The 22,907-nt window shown below is 41.0% G+C and overlaps 1 long non-coding RNA gene across 7 annotated transcripts in view; it reads left to right on the top strand.

Moving 5' to 3' along the window:
* Window positions 1-22,907, top strand: part of LOC110199992 (uncharacterized) — a 115,416-nt gene that overhangs the window by 19,767 nt on the left and 72,742 nt on the right. For 4 of the 7 annotated variants that reach the window (XR_002322136.2, XR_013483739.1, XR_013483735.1 and 1 more), the window contains 3 exons: window positions 6,727-6,836; window positions 8,671-8,748; window positions 21,016-21,235. This is a non-coding gene — a long non-coding RNA (uncharacterized LOC110199992). The remainder of the gene's footprint in view (window positions 1-6,726; window positions 6,837-8,670; window positions 8,749-21,015; window positions 21,236-22,907) is intronic. The other 3 variants (XR_013483737.1, XR_013483738.1, XR_013483736.1) reach the window with 3 other exon arrangements.

Below are 22,907 nucleotides of genomic sequence, written 5' to 3'. Positions count from 1 at the left end.
AAAGTTTTTGATGCATACAATAAAATACAATTACAAAGGAAGCCAATTGTATTGAAATATAGATATCAAGATATTAAAAAAACCCACATTTACAGACCCCAGAGTAAACCCTGCACCTCTGCTCTAAATAAATATTTTTTCAGAGAAAGTTAACACTCGGGAATAGCATAGTGGAGAGGTCTGTTCCTGCACTTCTTGATCATTTTTCCACCATGTTTTACTAACCAAACTAGAAACCACACATGGTGGCAGTGACTAGAGGTCAAGGAGAAGAACTAGGAGGCAGTAAGCAGCCCTCTAAAACATAAACCATGCTGGGAACATCAAAAGTGTGACTAGTATAATCCAGCATATGCTTTAAGATGAGCTAGGAGTCAAAGCCTGTTCTTCACTCAGCGCTAGGTTTGTGGCCATGTTCTAGTCAACATATTTTGGCCGAAAGAGACTCTTGTCTTCACTTGGATTCTTATAAAAACAGGTAGTTTAGGCCCTTCTTGAATGGCTCTTTGGATGAAGCAGATGTGCCTCTGGCCTACAGGTCCCATAGTCCTTCTGGACAAAGCCAAAGTCTGCACTGTTATTACTCAAGAGAAGAAAGGCAGTTCTCACCAAGAGTTAAGGATGTGGCAGCATTGGCTGGACTTCTTCAGCCTTTAGGCTTATGGGGCCCAAGTCCTGGCAGTGCCTGAAAGCATCCTGAGGTCTTCTCCTTCCTGTCTAGATCAGGGTAGAAGGTTTCCTGGAGGGAAGGAGGAGGACTAGGGTACCCATCTCCCCCTGGATAGCCTTTATTGTAATCTACCCAAAGGCTGAAACAACTACAGGAAGAGGGAAAAGGAGCTGCCTTCCAGTTTGTCTGTTCCTGTTCCCTCTGCCAGAAACAAGAGATGTATGTGCTGTGTGCAAATCTCTTCAAGGTAGCACACTCAAATGCACATTTAATCATATCCAATGGGGTTTGTTTTTTCCAAAATCCAACTAATCCAGCTGTTTTATAATATTAATCTGTTTAATCTGCTCTTGTACTTTGATAATATCTAATGCATTTGGAGGGGGGCGACCTCATATTAATGTCCAGCCAGTTGTAAATTGGGCGCATTGTCCTAGTAAGTCAGCTTAAACCTAAAAGCATTGGATCCTATTATTATAGTGATTAAAGGTGTATTAGTGGATGACTGTTACCTCTGTGAGAGGCAGAGTGCTGTAGTGTCTAAAGGCCTCACCTTGGAGTCAGGAAAACTAAGGTGTAAGGCCCGCCTTTCAGTCCTACTGGCTGTGTGACCTCCTCCTAGCTGCTTGGCCTCTCAGTGCCCCAGGTGACTCTCCAAGATGCTGCCTTACAGTGAGATGCTGTAGCAGTCAGATTTCCACACCTGAAGTTCCCTACAGTAGTGAAATCATAGGGATTGCCCTCCTCCTTCTCCAAAACAAAGAAGCAAACAAAAAACAACAAAAAATCTCCTTCTAAAACAAAACACTATGCCAGAAAAAATTAGCTTTTATAGGTATAAAATAAAACAGAGCTTGATTAGGTAAGTTGCTATTTCCAGAGTTCAGTTTTCTTATCTGCAAAATACTGGGGTTAGACTGGTTCTCCAAGGTCCCTTCCAGAACATAAAGCCTAAGATTTTTAAAAAATTACATCACATCATTTAATGTGGTTCTGGAGTCAGAGGCTGTTGTTAAGTTGTTTCAGTCGTGTTTGACTCTTTGTGACCCCATTTGGGGTTTTCTTGGCAAAGATCCTAGGGTGGTTTGCCATTTCCTTCTCCAGCTCATTTGACAGATGAGGAAACTGAGGTAAACAGTGAAGTGACTTGCCCAGGGTCACACAACTAGTAAGTGTCTGAGGCCTGACTGGAACTCAGGAAGATGAGTCTTCTTGACTCCAGGCCTAGCGCTCTATCCACTGACCCACCTAGCTGCCCTGGAATCAGAGGACCTGGGTTAAAAATCTTGTTTCTAGTGCTACCTGGGCCTTCTGAGATCCTTTACCCCTTTAAATCTATGATCTGTGAACATATTGCAGTGTATGTCACAGTTTATAGTGAACTGCTTCAGTTAAGACTTTCATATGCATACTGGGTACCTTCAACAATATTCTAATAGAATAAAAATGCTGTGAGGTGTGTAGGCCTTCCAAGCTCTTACACTGGCAGCAAGCAAAATGGGGCACAGGTGAACCAAAGCCTCTGGTAGATTCCTTTTAAAAATAGATTTTATTGAGGTCTTATGTTTTTAAGTCTCTTAGGTTCCCCTCTCCTTGTGTGAGAGCCATCCCTTATAACAAAAAAGCAGAACGTGGGGAAAACACCAGTAAAACTGATTGATATCCTGAAAAAATCTGCCATTCCATGTGATGTTGCACAACCATGGATTCCACCCCCACTCACCTCAAAAGAGCAGGGAGCAAGTGTCTTCTCATGTCTCTTCTTTGCCAGCCAAGCTTGTTCTTTATAATTTTGTATCATTCATTTTCAAATGTTGTATGGTAGTGGTTCTTCTTCCCATTTACATTGTTGTTGTCATTGTGTATATTATTTTCCTGGCCCTGTTCAATTCACTTTGCATCAGTTCATTTAAGTCTTTCCGTGCATCTTAGTGTTCATCACGCTCATCATTTCTTTTTTTTATTTTATTTTATTTTTTTAATTTAAATTTTTTTATTTTTTCCATATGCTTTTGAGTTGAAAATTTTTCTCCCTTTTCCTCCCCCCCCCAAGACGGCACACAATCCGATATAGGCTTTACATTTACATACCCATTAAACATATTTTCACATCAGTGAAGTTGTAAGTACAAATTAAGACCAGTAGGAGGAACCATCAGAAAGATGAAACAAAACTCAACAGAAGGTAAAAATAAGTGAGAGCGATTCGACTTCCATAGTTCTTTCTTTGGATGTGGACAGCATTATCCATCCCGAGGCCTCTGGAAATGTCTTAGCTCCTCATAATGCTGAGAAAGGTTCAGTTTAACAATCTTAGTCATTGCATAACGTGGCTGTTATTGTGTATAAAGTCCTCTTGGTTCTGCTCACTTCACTCAGCATCAGACCATATAAGTCTTTCCAGGTTTTTCTAAAGTCAGCCTGTTCATCATTTCTTAGAGCACAATAGTATTCCATTACATTCATATACCACAACTTGCTCAGCCATTCCCCAATGGGTGGGCATCCTCTCAATTTTCAATTCTTTGCCACCACAAAAAGAGCTGCTATGAATATTTTTGTACGTGTGGGTCCTTTTCCCATTTGTTTGATCTCTTTGGGATATAGCCCTAGAGGACACTCATCATTTCTTACAGCTCAGTAATATTCCATTCCATTCTTGGACCACAATTTGTTTAGCCATTTCCCCAATCACTGGGCATTTGCTTTGTTTCCAGTTTTTTGTGGTCGGTTACTTTTGAGCTCCAGGCCTGTACAATGCTTGATGCAGCCCATTCTTGAATGGTTTCAGGTCTGTCTGGAAAGTAGGAAGATTGGATCCTTCTTTGTCTTTCCTGTCTCTAGGTTTGCTTAGTAGGGAGAAGACTCTCAGCTTCTTTTCTTGCCAATAGTCCAATTCATATTTTCTGTCTAGCTATAGGAAGGGCTGTTTGACTTAAATCCAAAGGTTTTACGTGTCACAAAATCTGGTTTTGTTAGGGATCCTAAAGCATTTACCCAATCCCATTTGGCCTTCTTTTTTAGCACTTGGCAAGAGCATCAGCAGAGAGATTGGAGGTGGTGGGTTCAAATGAGATAATCCATGTCAAGTGCTTTGTAAATCTTAAAAATGACTTTATAACTGTCAGCTGCTGCTGTCGTAGTTGTTACTTACCTGGGGTCTGTGAACATGGATAGGAAAAAAAATTACATCCTTATTTTCACAAACCTCTAACTGAAATTTAATATTTCCTTCAATTATTAAAAAAAAGACATTTTGAGAAGAGAACCTGTGAGTTTCACCAGACTGCTCAAGAGATCCATGACAAAAAAAAGGTTCAGAACCCCTGCTTTCAAGTATATACAATACACAAAAAACCAGATTCTTTAGAACTACCTAAGGTCCCATAACAAAAAGAGCTAATTTTATACTTCTTTTTCTGGTCTCTTTGGGGTATAAGCCTAGCAGTGGTGTCACTAGATCAAAGGTTATACACAGTTGAGTGACTTTATGGGCAGAGTTGAGCAAAGTGTTTTCCAGAATGGCTGGGCCAATTCACAGTGCCATGAACCATGCATTAGTGTGCCACTCCCGTAGCACCCCACCTCCTCCAAATTGTGATTTTGTTGATTTTTGTCATCTTACTAAGTACCATCTGACTTAATAATTGTGCCACAAAAGCTAAATTCTCATCAGATCCCCTGCTTATCTGCAAAGTTTTAAGCTTTCCATGTAAATGGCAATTTGTTCCCCAAGTCACATGATTCTCTAATAGCGATTTAAGTTGCTTGTTCACTCCTAATTCTTTTTCTCTAGCCCCCTCAAATAAGAAATCATAAGCTTTGGGATGAAAAGAAAACAAATAATCAAACACCTTCAATCACTTCAAAATCATCTCCCTCTCATTCTCTAAGCGGCACTTTTCTGGGGAAATTACTGAAGAAAGAGAGGACTTTTAGGAAATAGAGATTCAAATTACCTTTGTCATTTTAGTAAAAGTGGCTTGAAATTAATGAAGGTTGTTAAGTGTGTTGATGGAGGATGCTTACTGTTTGCCCAGTTCCTTACCCCCACCCCCCTGCACCTTCAAGGATCTGATTAATTGGTACCTGGTAAATGGTTTGCCAGAGTGGCTGTGACTGAAAAATTCATCAGCCTGAGGGCCCCCTGATGCTGTGCCTTTCTAAACTTAACTAGACTAGTTCTTAAATGACAGTTTGCCACCAGGCCCACCCCCAAAGTCTTTCCACCTTGACAGGATCAGTCAGAGTTTGTGTTCCACTAGTATAGATTTTAAAACTGTGCCTTATAACGATCAAGTAAAGGAACTAAGAATTCTCAGCCTGGAGAAGAGAAGATTGGGGGAGGGGGGGACAGCCATCATAGCTGATGTGTGAAAGATGAGTTTGATTTGTTTTGTGTGATTTCAGAGACCAGAACAAAGACCAACAGATAAAAAGTTCCAGGGAGGTCGATAGTGGCTCAGTGTAATAAGCTGTCTTAGGAAAGTTGTGAGCTCTCTGTCCCTGGAGATTGTCAAACGGAAATTGGAAGAACACTTTCCTTATGATTTTACATTTGTTAATAATGATTTAATAATGGTTTTTCAAAGGCTCCTTCATCAGCTTGGATGCTGCCTCCAGCAATGTAGATTTTAATCTCTTTGCCCTTAGAGCAGTGTCTGGCACATAGTAGGCACTTAAGATGTTTGTTGGCTTATAAATAGTCATGGGAATAAGGTACCTGTAGTACCTACCTCACAAGGTTGTTGTGAGCCCTAAAGAAGATAATATATGTGAAGGTTTTTGCAAACTTCAGTATAAAACCCTATGTAAGGGGGAATGTTATCTATTATTATTCCTCAGGTCTCATAGCTGAAAAAAATGTGCAGAATCACAGAAAGACCATCTAGTTCGTCCCTTTTATGGCATATTTGACAGGTGGCATCTAACCTGTTCTTGAGGATCTCAAGTGAGGAGAAATCCACTACCTCCTAAGCAGTCCATTCCCATTTGCCTCTGAAATTTCCACCCATAACTCCCACTTCTGCCCTCTGGGGCCAATTAAAATGAGTTAAATCCCTCTTCCACAATATATATACCTCCCTTAAATCTTCTCTTATTCAGGCTAAATGTCCCTAGTGTCTTCACCCAGTTCTCTTAGGGCGTGTACCTTCACTGTCCTGTTCTTCCCTGGTCAATTTCTAGCTTATTAGTACCCTTCCTAAAATTTGGCTCCCAGTTGCCAACCCTCAGCTGATGAATTCTCTAAACTTTGGTAGGCTGGTCCCCAAATAGCATACAGCCTTTGTTAGTGATTGTTTTGTTCAGTTGTTTCACTCGTGTCCAGCTCTTTATGGCCCTTTTGGGGTTTTCTTGGCAAAGATCCTGGAGTGTTTTGCCATTTCCTTCTGCAGCTCATTTTACAGATGAGGAAACTGAGGCAAACGGGGTTAAGTGACTTACCCAGGGTCACTCAGCTAGTGTCTGAAACCAGGTCTTGTTGACTCCAGGCCCGATGCTGTATCCACTGCGCCACCTAGTGCCTTTGTTAGTGATAACCTTTGTAAAAAAGAGGCTGTGTATAGAAATACAATTCAGACATCTCTGGGACACCAACTTACACTGATGATGTTGGCAATTGCTCTGAAGCAGTTTTGCTTGATTTTTTTTTGGGGGGATATAATTTTGTTGTGGGAGGGGGTTTCTTTGGGAATTACTTGGGAAATGTCACGTCAGAACAAAATGTATAAAGAAAAGAAATTTTGCAGTATGCATTTATAGTAGAAATGCTTCATTGAAATAATCTAGGACACCATTAGTTGAAATAATTTTATAATGGCTCTTTTCTGGAGACTTTCTGGAAGAGTGTAGGCGAGAGTCATACAGCATGAGAGGGTGCAGGCAGGTTTTGATCTGTGCCACTGAACTGAGGGAATACTCACATCACAATGGTAGAGTGTCATAAAATTTCCAAAGGTATCTAGACAAAATTAAATAAATAATTCATTGTTTTCTTTATCCAAGAAAGAGTTGACATTTAATAACTATGTGTAAAATGTTGTTCTGGCTCCTAGGAGATACAGAGCAGAGTGGGAGGAGACTTGGATGCTTGTCTTGTCTCTGTCACAAACGAGTTCTTTGACCGTGGGCAAATCACTTCCCTTCTCTGGCCTGCAGGCGCCATGTATGTAAAATACAGCATTTGGATTATATGATTTCCAAGGTTTCTTACCGCTCTATCTGCTCTAACAGGCATTTATGAAGCTCCTGTTGTGAATGAGGCATTGTGGGTACAGAGATCCAGTGAAAACCAGTGCCTGCTTCCTGGGACCTTCCTTTCCACTGCCCTAACATGCTCTGATTGATTTCAAGAAACTTTCAGTCTAGGTGGAGATAATATGGGGTATAATGTAAACATCAGTGTACCAGAAATCAGGAGATGTAGATTTGAGTCATGCTGTGGCTGCCTAGCTCTGTGGCCTTGGGCAATTGGCCTGTTTTCTTCTTCTGGAAAATTATCTCTTAGGTTTTCTTCCAACTTTAAGGTTCTATCAGTTCTAATAGGTAAGGGATATACTATGTAATCAAGTGGTGCAATGAATGGAATGCTGGACTTGGGGTCAGGAAGATCTGAGTTTGAATCCTGCATGAGATTTGGCCTCTGGCAAATCACTTAACCCATCTCAGCCTCAGTTTCCTGATCTGTAAAATGGGAATAATCGTAGTACCTACCTCAAGGTGTTATTGTGAGAATCAAGTGAGATAACATATGTAAAGTGTTTTGTAAACCTTAAAGTGCTCTATAAATGACAACTATTGTTATTGTTTTTTGTCATTACCAGGCGAAACATGGTGAGTTCTATTAGAGAAGTGTTAGAGAAGTATGGATAAGATTTTGACAGTTGGGGAAAGGGGATGGCATCTAGGAGGAAGGAACAGCATGAACGAAGATAGGGAAGCAGGAAAGTATGCTGCTTCATGGCTTTTTAGAAGCAGATGTGGGCTATCAAACTTCCCCACATGAATGAAGGTGACCCACTACATTAATGCATATTAATTCCTAACAAACCGTATTATTGTCAGCCGTTGAAATTTGGAAACAAGTTCTAGGGCGGTTTCATCCTTGACTTGCTGTCACCATTTTTGTAATGTTTCCTACAGTCTTTGTCTTCCTGTGTATTTTTTTTTAATTGTTTATTTGAATTCCCTGTTCTTTACTGTTGTTGTCTTCACTGCCTATTGCGACCATTTTCCACTAGGTGGCAACATCACCCATAAGACCCTGAGTAGAGGCTTCTTAATAATACTAATACTAATAGCTAGTATTATATAGTGTTTTAAAGTTTTGCGAAGCTCTTTACCTATATTATCCCCTTTGTTCCTCCCAGTAACCCTGTGAGGTAGATGCTATTATTATCCCCATTTTACGGATGAGAAAACTGAGGCAGACAGATGTTAGATGTTGGCCCTCCTAGCAGTGGCTGTAAGTGACTGAAGCAAGATTGAAGCTCAAGTCTTCCAGACTCCAAGTTCTCTTTACTGTTGCACCTAGTTGTTCTGTACAAAATTAGGAAAGATTTTAGGATCATAGAATGCAGATCTGGAAGGCACCTTTGAAGTCTAGTACAGGGCTTCTTAACCCTTGGGAATATGTGGCTAGATTTCAGGAGGTCCAGGAACTTAAGTGGGGGAAAATTGCATTTTTATTTTCGCTAACCTCTAGTTGGAATTTATGTTCCCTTCAATTATTTCAAAATATTATTCTGGGCGTGGATCCATAAGCTTTACCGGACTGCTAAGGAGGTCCATGACAGAAATAGGTTAAGACCCTCTGATCTAGTGACTAGATTATAGTCCATCCCTCCTCGTTTATAGATCAGAAACCTGAGGACCAGAGAGGAAAAGTGACCTCAACTCTCCAGCTGCCTATTGGCCATCTGGAATGAGATAGCTCATAAACATTTTAAACTCACCATGTCCAAAACTGAGCTCAAAATCTTTCCGGACTCTCATTCCAGGACTCATTCCACTACTTCAGTCTCCTAATGGTGGAGGGATTTGAGAGGACCTGGAGCTGCTCTTGATCAACTGCCATGGTGAGTGTTCCCAAACAAGCTGGTACCAGTCTGAACAAATGGGATTTGGAAAGACATCGATGATCCTGAGAAACCCAGCAAGTTGGACTTTGTTCAGCTGGGTGAATGTGCCTCCCTCTCAGAGACCCAAAGATTCCTGGGAATAGTTGAGCCTCAGTGCCCTCGCCTCAGTGGTCCTCTGCACATACATTCTCCTTCCTTGGGAGTTTAGCTTTGTTTCTCAGTCCCAGTTTTGTTTTTGTGCTTAATTTCCTTCGCAAAGCCTCTTTTCTTAGATGTTGTTGTTATTAGTTCTGTTGTGTCTAGTTCTTTGTGACCCCATGGACCATACCGTCCATGAGGTTTTCTTGGCAAAAATACTGGAGTGGTTTGTTATTTCCTTGTGCAGTGGATTAAGACAAACTGAGGTTAAGTGACTCTTACCCAGGGTCACACACACACGCAGCTAGTTAGTGTCTGATGCTGGATTTGAACTCAGGTCTTCCTGACTCCAGGCTCAGCACTCTATCCACTGAGCCATCTTGCTGCCTCCCTTTCTTGGATAGTATCATATAATTCCATTTGAGCTCACTGGTTTTCTTACTAAGGGAGAATATAAAACTTAGCAGGATTTGGCTTTATGGAATTTCATTGGTCCTAAGGCTCAGAGAGAAGAGTGAAAAGGTAAACTGCAAAAAAGAAATCTTTAGTACAGTCATGGCCTAGAGGGTGCAGCTGCCTACTACCTCTTCCATTTGCCAATATAGGCAATGGATAGTATAGTCCTATGGTTGCTGTATTCTCCTGAGTCTCACATTTCTTTGGTTTCTGTTAGCTGGCAACTTTTTGGCCTCCTCCCCAGGTTCCTCTAGTGGCAAAAGTGATAGCATTTCAAGTCGGGGCAGGAAAGCAAACTCCACCAATTCAGAAAATGACAACTTTCCTGGATGAGTAACTATGGTAAATACATATTCTGCTACATGAATTCTATCAGATGGGAAGTAGAAAGGCTGAGACCTCTATACAACATTCTGTACGTACATTTCCCCAGAAAAACACTGTAATGTACTCTTTGGCACTTAAGAGTAACAGGCCTTGGCTGTTTGAGGGTCAGGAAGCAAAGCTGAGTGCTTTCAATGACCTAAGATGAGTCATTCTTGAATGTATGTTTTAGGACTCCTTGAAAGGGCTTTATAGTTTTAGACAAGCAATCATTGAAGGAAATGTTTTGGTTTATGAAATTATTTTCTGTCTTCTGTTTCGACAGTTAAAAAGTTTCTGGTAGTCACATACATAGATCATATATATATATATATGTGTATATATATATATATATATATATATATACATGCACATACCATATGTATGTATGTATGTGTGTATATATGTGTATATATATATGTGTGTATGTATATCCCAGGCTAGGCACCTAGGAAACCCTAAATGTGAACCCTTGCTACTTGATTGATTGGAGAAGGGCAGAGGGTACTTATGTTCACCTTTCCTCCCTGCCCTCAATACATACCTCCCAAAGACAACATTGGCCTGGAGGAGGTCTTTAGAACACAAAGTTCTTCACAGACATAGAGAAGCTGATGCTGAGCCTCATGAAGATCTAGGAGATACAGTTGGCCTTAAGATCACTGAAGGGTGGCTCCATTACTGGCTGTTCCATTGAGGAGGGCCTCAGTGAAACTATGGCTTAGGCCCACTTCTAATTAAGGCTTTCTTGGAATCCTCCTGGTCAGGGAGAAAGTTGGTACTAGCATCTTGTATAGGGCCAGATCTACATGTGGAAGTTTGGGGACCTCAGTTTTGCAGGGACAGGGAGCTGGGCAGGTCAATACACATATATATATACCCAGCATGTGCTGATAATTTTCAAAGAAATAGAAGATAATTAAATTCACTTAATTCTAAAGCATCTTTATAAACCTGCTTTATCTTTGGAATCTAGAGGTACAGAAATTCTGGTAGCTTGAAAAAATGGTACTTCTAATGTTCCTTCTACTTCCAGCTACCTGGAGATAACCTATCAGCTGCTGCATGACGCAACCATTTTTTTTCTCGTAAGGGACTAGGAGTACTTGTTCACTTATAATCAAATAGTTCTTTTTATGCCTGCACGTTGCTTCACTACTCACTTAATGGACTTTCTCCAATGGCCCTAATTTATGTGATTATCTCAAAAAGGCAAACTCCTACTTTGGATGATCTTCCTTTTTCTGTTTTCAAAAAGTGTGTTGTTTTTTTTTTTTTTTGTAAATTGAAATCCATTTCCAGAAATAAAAGGTTCTCCTGAAGCTAAATATTATGAGCCCCCCGTGCTCCTGGTGCATGGCTTGTTCAGGTGACTGGGATGGCTTGCTTCTGCCTGCAGGCTTTTCTTCAGGATTTCGTATTTTAAAAAGATCTGGTAGTTTCAAGGACACAGACTAGTGGTAATGTTCTCTTATATTTATAGAGTTCTTTACCATTTATCAAACTTGTTCACATATATTATCTCTTTTGATCCTTACAACAACCCTGTATAGAGGCAGGTCAGGCATTATTAAGCCTACAGAATTGGAATATTAGAGCTATGAGGGATCTTAACTAGCTTAACTAGCCTCGCCCTCTCATTTGGTGCACAGTGTCTGTGACATTGTAGGTGCTTAAATATTTGTTGAATGATTGAATTTTACAGATGAGAAAACTCAGGCCCAGAGAGGAGAGATGATTTGCCCAAGGTCACACATTTAGCAGGTGGAAGAGTCCACATCCAAGTCCAGTGGCCTTTTCACCCTATCCCCCTTTATTGATGAGGTGACTGAGGCCTAGAGAGGAGAAGCAATTAGCTCAGTTCTGACATTGAGGAAGTGAGATAGCTGGGGTCCAAACCCCGATTTTCTGATGTTTAGACTAGAACTCTTTCTACTGTGGGCATTCAGTGTTCACTACAGTCCTGAGCACACAGTGCTGACTTGTGGATATTTGTTGACTGCTATGGTGGGCTCTGGAGGGATCCTTGGCAGGATGAGAAAAGTTTGGCATCAGAGTGCAAAGGTAAGAGATGAAATGAATACCAAGTTTGGGGAATAGCAAATAAGCCTGTTTGGTTAGAATGTAGAGTACATGAAGGGAATAATGTGAAGTCAGTCTGGAAAGTTAGGCTGAAGCCAGACTGTGAAAGACATTGAATGCCAAAGTGAGCAGTTTTCCATTTGATTCTAAAGGCAAGAAGGAGCCACTGCAGATTGTTGATTCCAGGTCAGATCTGTGCCTTAGGAAGATTATTTTGGCAGCTCTGTAGATGATGGATGGGAGAGTGGAGAGAGAAGCTGAGAAACCTATTAAGAATCTCCTGCTGTAGTATAACTGAGAGGTGATGGGAGCCTAATCTAGGATGATGACCATGCGACCAGAGAGGAAGGGTTGTTTGGGAGAGATGTTGTGGAACTTGGATGGACAAGAAGTTAACAATTGATTGGATATGAATGGCTAGGGAAAGTGAAAAGCTAAGGATGACTTTGAGGTTGTGAAACTAGGTGGGAAAAGATTGTGATCCTCTCAATAGAAATTGGGAAATTCAGAGGAGGGATGGGTTTAGGGGAAAAGATAGTGAGTTCTGTTTTAGACATACTGTGTTGGAGTTCCCTCTTGGACATCCAGTAGGCAGTTGGTGAGATGGCCTCTTGGACATCCAGTAGGCAGTTGGTGAGGTGGCATTGGAAATCAGGGGAGAGATTAGGACTGGATTTAAAGACTGTGGCGCCATTGCCATAGATATGATCGTTAGCTGATGAACCATTAAGAAAAGTACATAAAGATAGAAGAGAAGAGGGTCTAGGATAGAATCTAAGGGAACACCTAGAGTCAGAAGTCTGAATGGATGAAGAATTGCATACCTTCTGATCTGGGACTAGAAAGGAAGTCTGACTATTTCTTTAGTGAATGCTAACAGACTAGGATCACTTGTAATTTATGTGACCTTTAGGCCCTAATGTATGATAATAATGTCATAGGTTTAGATCTCATGTAACTCCCTCATTTTACAAATGAGGAATCTGAAGTCCAAACAGGGAAAGTTACTGTAAAAGGGGAAATATAATTTTGTGTTCTCTGTCATTCTGTTGAAATCCCATCCTTTAGAACCCAGCTCAAATGTCAACTTCTCTATTAAGCTTTGCAGGAATTTTCCCTTCCCTACCCCAATCTGGAAACTCTTTGTCCTTCTGAATCCTCATGTCACCTGGTACTTCTTATGCATTTATCATATTCTCTGTTTTATCTCTGAGGCATCATGGGTCTTCCATGGTTATGCCAGTGGGGATTGCCCATCTGAAAGGGTTTCAAATATAGGCTTAATGACAGGCTTTCTGTTGTTGGAGGACCAGTCTAGCTAAGTTCAGAAAGGCTCACCAGGTCACAAAGTGACAGAATTTTTGGTTAGAGCAATTACTCAAAGATCTATGTAGGCAGAGATAGGTTGTGATTTGTGGTATCAGTACCCACATCAAGAAAATCATGGCTTCTAAGTGTATTAAGGAAATTATTTGTGACCAAAAAAACCCTTAGAGTGACCTTTATGAAATAGTGCAAAGTGGAAAAAGCAGAACTGGAAGAACTGAGTACACAGGAAAAGTGAATTCCATTTCAATGCATTAAACATTTATTTATTTATTTATCCATTGATTCATTCATTTATTTATTTATTAGGCAACTGGGGTTAAGTGACTTGCCCAGGGTCACACAGCTAGTAAGTGTCAAGTGTTTCATCTGAGGCTGGATTTGAACTCAGGTCCTCCTGACTTCAGGCCAGTGCTCTATCTACTGTGCCCCCTAGCTGCTCTGCATTAAACATTTATTAAGCACCTAATATGTGCCAGGCACTGTGCTAAGCATTGGAGATACAGAAAGAAGCAAAAGACAGTCTCTGTCCTCAAGAAGCTCACAATGTAATGAATGAGAGAGTTGTAGCATTGGGTAGTAGTGAGAGACAAAGTTGAATAGGTAAGGTGGTGCCAGATCATGGAGAGTTTTAAATGCCAGAGTGAGAAGTCTGAACTTTGTCCTTATCTGGAAAATGAATGAGTTGTACTTATCTCTTTCCAGCTCAAAATCCTTTGACCCTGTGACCCTATGGGACACTGAGAGCTAGTAAAGATTTCTGGGCAGAGGTGGGATTGGGGCCCAACTGTAAATGAGGAAAGTTATGTATGCAGGTTAGCTTGGGGGAAGGGAGAGGGACAGGAGTCAGGGAGACCAGTTAGGTTATTGACTAATCTAGGCATGAAGTGATAGCCTGAAGTAGGACCATGACAAAAGGATGGAAAGGAAGAGCTAGATATGAGAGACATTACTGCATATGGGATCTTGTACAAGTTCTTCTTCCTCTCTGGGCTTCCATTTTCTCTTCTGTCAAATTAGAGGATTGTACTAGATGATATTTTGCAGCTCTATGATTCTATGATTCTGCTTCCCTTCTCCCCTCATACTCTTCTTTAAAATCGTAATTTTTTAATATGAATTTAAACACCAAAAGAGAGCATTTCCACAAAATTATATTCTCTATGAAACTCTGAATCCTCATTCCATACTCCTTGCTTTAAAAAAAAAACCAACCACCTTATAATCAATTCTACGCAAAACTGGCCTGTTTGTGCTTCCTTCTGTTCTCTTTTGCACATTTTATGAAGGTTACAATGCTCTCTTTTTTTCTTGGCCTCATATTGTTCCCCCCACCCCCACCCCCCACTTTATTAACCTAGAGTAAGGAAGGAACAAAAAAACCCCCTTGTAACAAATCAGCCTAGTCAAGCAAAATAAATCCACACAGTGGCCCTGTCCAATTATGTTTGTCTCTTTCTGCATCTTGTGTCCATCACCTTTGATCAAGAGGTGGGTATCATGCTTCATCATAGGTCTCTTGGAGACATCCTTGGTCTTTGCTTTGATCAGAATTCTTAAGTCTTTCAGGGTCGTTTTTCTTCACAATGTTCCTGTCATTATAAAAATTGTTCTCCTGATTCTCCTCAATTCACAATGAATCAATTACTACTCAGCATTTTCTGAAATCATCTCTTTTTTCATTTCTTATGGCACAATAATATTCCATTACATTCATATACCGTACTTTATTCAGCCATTCCCCAACTGTCTAAGAGGCTGCCCATTCTTCTCTTTTCCTCCTCCTCCCCTTTTTAATCTCCATTCAGGATAAGAACTTTTGTTTTGCTTGTGAATATTCCCTCCCTGGTATTACTTTTGTTGTTGTTGTTGAGTCATTTTCCACCATGTTCTACTCTTCGTGACCCATTTGGGGTTTTCTTGGCAAAGACACTGGAGAGTTTTGCCATTTCCTTCTCCAGCTCATTTTACAGATGAGGAAAGGAGGCAAACAGGGTGAAGTGACTTGCCCAGGGTCACACAACTATAAGTGTCCCAGGCTGGATTTGGCTTCAAGTCTTCCTGACTCCAGGGCCTGCCTTCTATCCATTGCACCAGTTACCCACTTCCTGGTATTATTCTTTCTCTTAATTCATACTCTCCCTGCCCACCCCTTACCCTCTGTCTCCCCCAGCTTGTTTTCCTGTGGAATTTGGTGTATTGTATACCAAATATATGTGTGTTAAACCCTCATTTTTCTACTCCAGATAAAAATGAGGTTCATTTGATGCTAATTCCTCTCACCCCTTTCCTCCATACTTGTATATTCTCATACATCCCGATTATGAAAAATAGCAAATTTTGCTCCCTCCTTCCCCCTTTCTTCACTTATATATTCTTCCTTTTACCCTCCCTTCTCTTTTCTCCACTTCAGACCCTCAAACAGAACCAAACCACCCCTAGGATCTCTGTTTTTATTTAACTCCCTCCTTACCCTTTGAAAACATTATGGCTGAGAAGGGACATTTGTTTCTTTTCCTCTGTTAGAATGTCAGCATTATACCATGCTCCAACACCTTCTGATTGCTCAAATAACCTTTTGAAGTTTCTCTGGAGTCTTGTGTTTGTATTTCAGAGTTCTTGCTTAGCTCTGGTCTTTTCATCCAAAATGCATGAAAATCTTCTAATCCATTAAGGATCATTTTTTTCCCTGTAAGAGTATACGCAGCTTTTCAGGGTAAGTTATTCTTGGTTGTAAGCCTATATCTTTCCCTTTTGGAATACTGTATTCCAAGATCTCCATTTTTTAATAGAAGCTGCCAGGTCTTGTGTGAACCTGACTGTAGTTCCTTGATAACTTGAACTTCTTCCTTCTGTATATGTGAAATGTTTTGTCTTTAACATGGAAGCTCTGGATTTTAGCTCTGACATTTCTGGGACTTTTTCTTTTGTTTTCATTTTTGTTTTAGGATGTAAATGGTAGATTCTATCTTACTTTGTCTTCTTGGTCTAATACGTCTGGGCAGTTTTCATTTATGATTTCTTCAAAGATGGTGTCCAGGCTTCTTTTTTTTCCCATAGTTTTCAGGGAGTCCAATGATTCTTAAATTATCTCTCCTCTACCTATTTTTGAGGTTAGTTGTTTTTTTATATCAGATCACTTACGTTTTATTCTATTTTTTGCAATATTTTGATTTTGTTCTAATATTTCTTGCTGTCTCATGGAGTCATTGATTTTTGTTTGGTCTCTTCCAGTTTTCAGGGAGTCCATTTCTTCAGTAAGGTTTACTACATTTTCTTCCAAGGTACTTATTTTCTTTCCAATTCTTTCCTTAAGACCTTTTATTTCATTTTGTATCTCTTGCTTAATTTCTGCTAGGTATTCATGCAGTCCTTGTAGAAAATGTATGTTTTCCTTTGAATCTCTGCTTGTGGTTCTTATATAGTTAAATTTAAAGTAATTTATATATTGGTCAGTATATTTTTACTTATTTATCTCTCCAGTTTTAGTTCCTAAACAGGGGCTTTGTGCCAGGGCTAGGCTTTGCCTTGTACTGCACTTTTGGGTAGGGTGGTCAGCCCTCCTTCATTTTGCCCTTATCCCTCTGGGTCCTTGTGCTGACCTGTCTAAGCTACACTTCTGATTTCCTCTACCATGCCCCTACTTCAGGTACCTACTCCTCCCACCCCCTTTTCATCTTTCTTTTATATGTCATCTTCTCCCATTAGACTGTAAACTGTTTTCCCAGTGCTTAGCGCAGTGCCTTGCACATGGTAAGCACTTTAATAAAAGCTTGTTGTTGTTGTTGATTTCTACCTCTTGGGGTTAACCCCTCCCTTGGATCTTTGTGGTTCAGATCATTGGATCTACTGGGCCCTCTCTGGTGTCGGGACAGTGTTAGGGACTTCAGAGGTCCTGGGCCTGAGCTATCTGGGTCTGAACGCTGCTGCATAACACTGGTCAGCATTCTGCTAGTTGTTCTTCACTATTGCTCTGTGGGGCTTTCAAGGTTCCCACCCTGAAGCTTTCTAAATGTCCTGTGTCTTTCCCAGGAGAGCTCTACATTCTTGCTGCCTCTGGACATAGAGCCTTGCAGGCTACACTCTTACCTTCCCTGGTTGATCTGGTGCTCTCTTGAAGCTCCTGGGTTTCTGGCTGCCATTCTGCATAGTTCTTGAGTGGAGGATGTCATTGTGTTTTCTCACTGGACTTCTTGATCATTTCATGGTTTGGTGTATACTTTGGGGTTTTACTGTAGTAGGTAGGTAGGAGCTGTGCGACCGGCTTCACATTTGGGTAGCTGTTTGATTCTGTATTTTCTTTTCTTTTTTTTTTTTTTTCAGAAGGCAATAGTGACACTTCTACTCCCTTAGAGTAATGTGTCATGATTTTTTAATTTATTTTTTATTTTTTATTTTTTCCATATGCTTTTGAGTTGAAAATTTTTCTCCCTTTTCCTCCCCCCCCCTCCCCAAGACGGCGCACAATCTGATATAGGCTTTACATTTACACACCCATTAAACATATTTTCACATCAGTGAAGTTGTAAGTACAAATTAAGACCAGTAGGAGGAACCATCAGAAAGATGAAACAAAACTCAACAGAAGGTAAAAATAAGTGAGAGCGATTCGACTTCCATAGTTCTTTCTTTGGATGTGGACAGCATTATCCATCCCAAGGCCTCTGGAGATGTCTTAGATCCTCCTAATGCTGAGAAGGGTTCAGTTTAACAATCTTAGTCATTGCATAACGTGGCTGTTATTGTGTATAAAGTCCTCTTGGTTCTGCTCACTTCACTCAGCATCAGACCATATAAGTCTTTCCAGGTTTTTCTAAAGTCAGCCTGTTCATCATTTCTTAGAGCACAATAGTATTCCATTACATTCATATACCACAACTTGCTCAGCCGTTCCCCAATGGATGGGCATCCTCTCAATTTCCTGATTCTGTGTTTTCTACAGCTATACCAGCCTTGCCAATTCTGTGCAAAATAAAGTAATTGCTCCCACACAAGAGGCCACACTGCCCTAGGACCTTATAGCAGCGGCCACTTTTTCCCTGCTCAGTACAATCAGGTAGGGTGTAGTCTCTCCCATGGGCCTTCCCACAGCATCATTCTCCTCCCCAACCACCTCTAATTGGAAAGTTACCAGAGAAGTCACCTAGTCCAGCTTGTACCTAAGATTTAAAGAAGCCCTTCTAGAACATTCCCCACAAACGATTTCTGCTTGAAAAACTCTGGTATGCTGGGGGTGGGAATCCACTACCTCCCAAGGCAACTCATTCTGTTTGTGAGTAACTCTGTTGGGCAGTTTTTCCTCACACAGAGATTAGATCTACCCCACTGCTATTTCTCCTCATTGCATTTGCTGCTCTGGGCCCAAGGGGAACATATCTAATCCTTTTTTTTATGTAATAAGCCCTTCAATTACTTTAAGACATCTATTATACCCTACATATTTTGCTCCCCATCCCTGGTCAAACATTCTTGATTCCTTCAAGCAGTCCTTGAATGGCATGTCCATTGAATGTCTAAACACTGTCCTAACATAAACCTCCTAAAACAAAAATGAAATTTAATTAAGTCCTTGACTGGCTAAAGGTAGAGGTCCTGAGTTCAAGTCCAAGTTCTGCTGCTGCTTCCTAGCTCTGTGACTTTGGATGAGCCATTTAATCATTCTGGACTTCTGTTTATTGTCTCCAAAATGAGGGATTTGGACTAAATAACCTCTAAGATACTTTTGAGCTCGAATTTTATAGTGTCCTGTGACCATCCTGGTTAACTATGCCAGGATGCTCTCCTGCTTATCAACATCCTTCCTAAAATATGGTATCAGAAGTGGACACGGTGTATTACAGACAGGATATGGCCAGGATTTGCTGCCTTCTTCCCTTCACCCTCCCTTGCTGGCCAGTGCTTTACTTGATGTTGCCAACGGACTAGCTGACTTTCAGTAGCAGCCAGGTCTCACTGTCGGCTCATAGCCGTCTCTGGCCACTAAAGCTTTCAGATAGTTTTCACATAAATCCTTGTCCTCCCATTGCAGTTGTTTGGTCACTAGAGGGGCCATCTTTCCCTTTTACCGGAAGAGGCACCTCTCTAGCTCAAAACTGATAGGAGCGCTTTTGGCCTGAAGAGCAAGGAGGAGCTAGTGAGAATGGGTTGGCTTTACTCTTTGGGGGCTTCGGCTCTTTGGCCCCAGCCTAAGCTTCTCTTCACCTTTCTCATGAGTCAGCCATCTTTTGATAGAATGGAAGCTCTTTGAGAGTACATACTATTTCATGCTTTGTATTTGTATCTCTAGCATCTAGCATAGTGTCTGATACACCAGATGTGCTAAATGAATTCTAGTTGATAGGTTAGTTAATTGATTGTGTTTTCACAATGTTCTTCTTTGGTGATCTCATGGCACTTTGCTAACCATAGCTATATCAAGAGGACAGATAAGTGCGCAGACAAATTAAGTAGTTCATCTAAGATCACAGAGTAGACCCAGGAACCCCAAAACAGGAGCCCTACTTTCCAGGCCTTCCACTTCCCCATTTCCAGGGACCTGATACCTCTCTCTATGTCCCTGAGACTAGTTTCCTATTCTTCTCTCCATGCACCAGAGACCTGCGGAGGGATGAGGGGTAGAGAAATATGTTACTCTAAGATATACCAATGGGTTGTCAATGAGAGTAAAAATTGAGGGGTTGAGAAACAGCTTGATCTGGGACAGCAAACAGGATCCAGACTAGCAGGCAAAAATCGGTTGATCTAAAGAGGTAGGATGAAGTAAGGTATAATGGTATAATGGAAAGAGCGTTGGATTTGATTTGTGACTCTGCTGTTTATTAGCTGTGTGACCTCAGCTAAATGGCTTTACCTCTCTGGGCATCAGTTCAGTCCTGGTAAAATGATGGGCTTGGACTGGCTGATCTTCATGGAATGACACTGACAAAATTAGGGAAGTCAGGAAGAGGACCTGGAAAGAATTCGCTACAGCGCCTGGTCAGAGGTGGTCCTGCATATGAAGAAGTATACTGAAAATAGTTTATAATATGTTCAATAAATTGATAATAATAAAAAGTATTGTGTGACTTTAGAACATCTGCTCTGCTTAATTTGAGAAAGTTGATAAAAGAAAGAAAGGAATTGCATTCATTTTAACCTATGGAAAAGCTGATTTAAATTCATTTCCAAGCTGATTCCTCAGTGTCAGCCAAGCTGTGTTCTAATGGGCTGTTTCCCATTTGTGGAAGTTGAATTGAAAGTATTTCATGTCTTTCTCTACAGGTGCTGGTAGCTTACATAATCGGTATTTAAATGAAAGCCCACAGTGTTCCTCCATCTCTGAGGGGGGCCATGGCTACGTTCTCATAGGAAAAGCATCACAGATTTTAAGACCTTGAAATGCTTGGTCAGAATCATGTGTCCCTCCATTATTACTGCTGAGCACTTAGTAGCTGCTTGCTGAGCAGAGAAGTGCCTCTTGGAAGCTGCCTGCCCATTCAGAGTCCACATGACATGGGGCCTGAGACATTCTACCTCTGACTGGCTGGAATAGTCCATTTGTTATTTTCCACAATTTTCATTTTTAAAAAGTGCTAATAATTACAGCTTGCCACAGGCAAGTACATTTCGGAACAGTTTTAAGAAGTGAGGGGTGAATGCATTGCCTGTAAGTCCTGATGTGTATGCATTCCCATGCTGACCCACACCCAAATTGTAATACTGCCACATTACAATTTGCAGCCTGATTTGAAGGTCAGCATATCATTGATTCCTGAACTTTCTTTGTGATTATACCATCACTGAGAGCATTTATGTCCCTTGGCTTTTGGACATCTACTTCACAGGCCCCCAGAAACCTCCTGATATATTCAGTTGTGACTATAGGTCAGACTGTATTTGTTTTTGGTTTCCTTTTCCTAGACGTCTATGAAATGTGCGTTAATTATTCAACTGATGCATTCCACCATCTTGATGAAAACATCCTCTGCTCTCCAGTAATTGTTCAGGCTCTGTTTGGCTTCTAGAATGAATGCCTAGGGCTCCAAGTGGATGCTGCTCAGCCTTTTCATGAAGAGGTCAAAAGGAACTCCTTATTGCTGAACACATGGAAGATGTGGATCCAGTTCTTGTAGAGAAACAGGTAAGTGATTGTGCTGGCATTGGAGCTGTGTTGTTGAGGAGTAATTGTAAGTCTCCCAGGAAGGGATTATGCAACATAACCTACTTATCATTTCCGTACTAACTCTGCTTAATCATCTTCCTGCTCTGTATGCTCTGCCATCTAGAATTGTGCCAGTAATGCTAGTTTTGATATTGTCTTTATCAGTAACAACAGTCCACTTAACCCTCCTGAAAGGTGACTTTATATAATGGGAGCCTCTAATTTGCTCAAGTAAAGTAAATCGATGTGATTAGTAATGGAGTGTAGTAGCATGCTGTAGCTCTTTTATGGAAGATTTCCTTTAAGGAAGTAGTGCCTTTGACTAGTGGACCTAGCGAGACCTAACACCATTAGGGACAACTTCTTACTTATAAGCAACATTTAGCAGGTTGAAATTGCCTTGGTTTCAGTCTAACTTTACAATAATGGAATTTTATTACTCTTGGTTTACTCTGCTTTCTGAGGGGGCCAAGGTGAGCTCATTCTTTCCTCTTTGGTTATTGATATAATGGAAAGTATACCGGACTAGAAGGTAGGAGGCTTCGGTCCAGGTCCCACCTTTGCTGTGACCAAGCTGTGTCTCATTGGGCAGAATGAGTTCATGTGTTTGTTAGATCTCTGAGGGTACTTATCAGTGCTTTAATCTGACTTCCTATTCAGTGCAAGAATTCCCTCTGTAGCATGTCTGACACAGAGTTGTCCAGACTCTAGTTGAATACTTCTAGTGACAGGGAGTTCACTACCTAATGAGGTAGCCTGTTCTACTGTTGACTTCAGTCAAGCTGTCAGTCAATAACTGTTTATTCAGTGCTGGGGATACACAGACAGAAATGAAGCAGTCCTTGCCATCAAAGAGCTTCCATTCTATTGGAGAGACAACATAAATGCATACATGTAAAAGTATGTCCAAAATCTCTTCAGGTTCTTTACAGTGGGAGGCATGAGCAGCTATTGGGATAATGAAAGGTGCTTGTGCTGAGCTTTGAAGGCAGCTAGGGATTCCACGAGGTAGATGTGAGGAGGGGGAGGACATTTCAGGCCGAGAAGACAGCCAGTGCAAAGGCACAGAGATGAGAGATGGAGTACTGCGAGCGAGGAGCAGTAAGGAGGGCAGTTTGTCCTGATCGCGCTGTGTTTAGTTAATCTGGAAATACCAAACAGTACTTTGTGTTTGATCCTAGAAGTAATCGGGAGCCAGTGGAGGTTTTTGAGTAGGGGAGTGACTAGACCCTCCCTTTTGGTGCCTCTGTGGAGGATGGTTTGTTGTAGGGAGAGACTTGAGGCAGGGAGGCCAGTTAGGACCATATTGCAGTCATGAGCTTGGGGGTCCTCATTCAAGCCTCTTCTCCTTATATGGCATCGGATGTTCCCAACTGCTTGGAATCAAATCTTAGTCCTGACAAGTTTCAGGCAAGTTTTGTCTTCTGCAGTAGTCTATTGAGAAATCAGCTCTGTAAAAGGAAGGGTTGTCTGGAGGAATCCAATGGAGCTCTATGTTACCTACATACAGTTTCATAGAATCCAGTGCCAAGGTTATTATTGCCCCTTTCCCAGAAAGCTCCTGGGAAAGATTATTGGTCACTTTCCAAATGCCTTCCAACTTTCTTACAGAAATTGAAAGAATATTGTCAGGTACCCTGCTTTGGAGTTT

The sequence above is a fragment of the Phascolarctos cinereus genome, unplaced genomic scaffold (assembly GCF_003287225.1).
Source record: "Phascolarctos cinereus isolate Bilbo 61053 unplaced genomic scaffold, phaCin_HiC Scaffold_8;HRSCAF=390, whole genome shotgun sequence".
Classification (NCBI taxonomy): domain Eukaryota; kingdom Metazoa; phylum Chordata; class Mammalia; order Diprotodontia; family Phascolarctidae; genus Phascolarctos; species Phascolarctos cinereus.
This window is presented reverse-complemented; position numbering and strand designations above follow the sequence as displayed.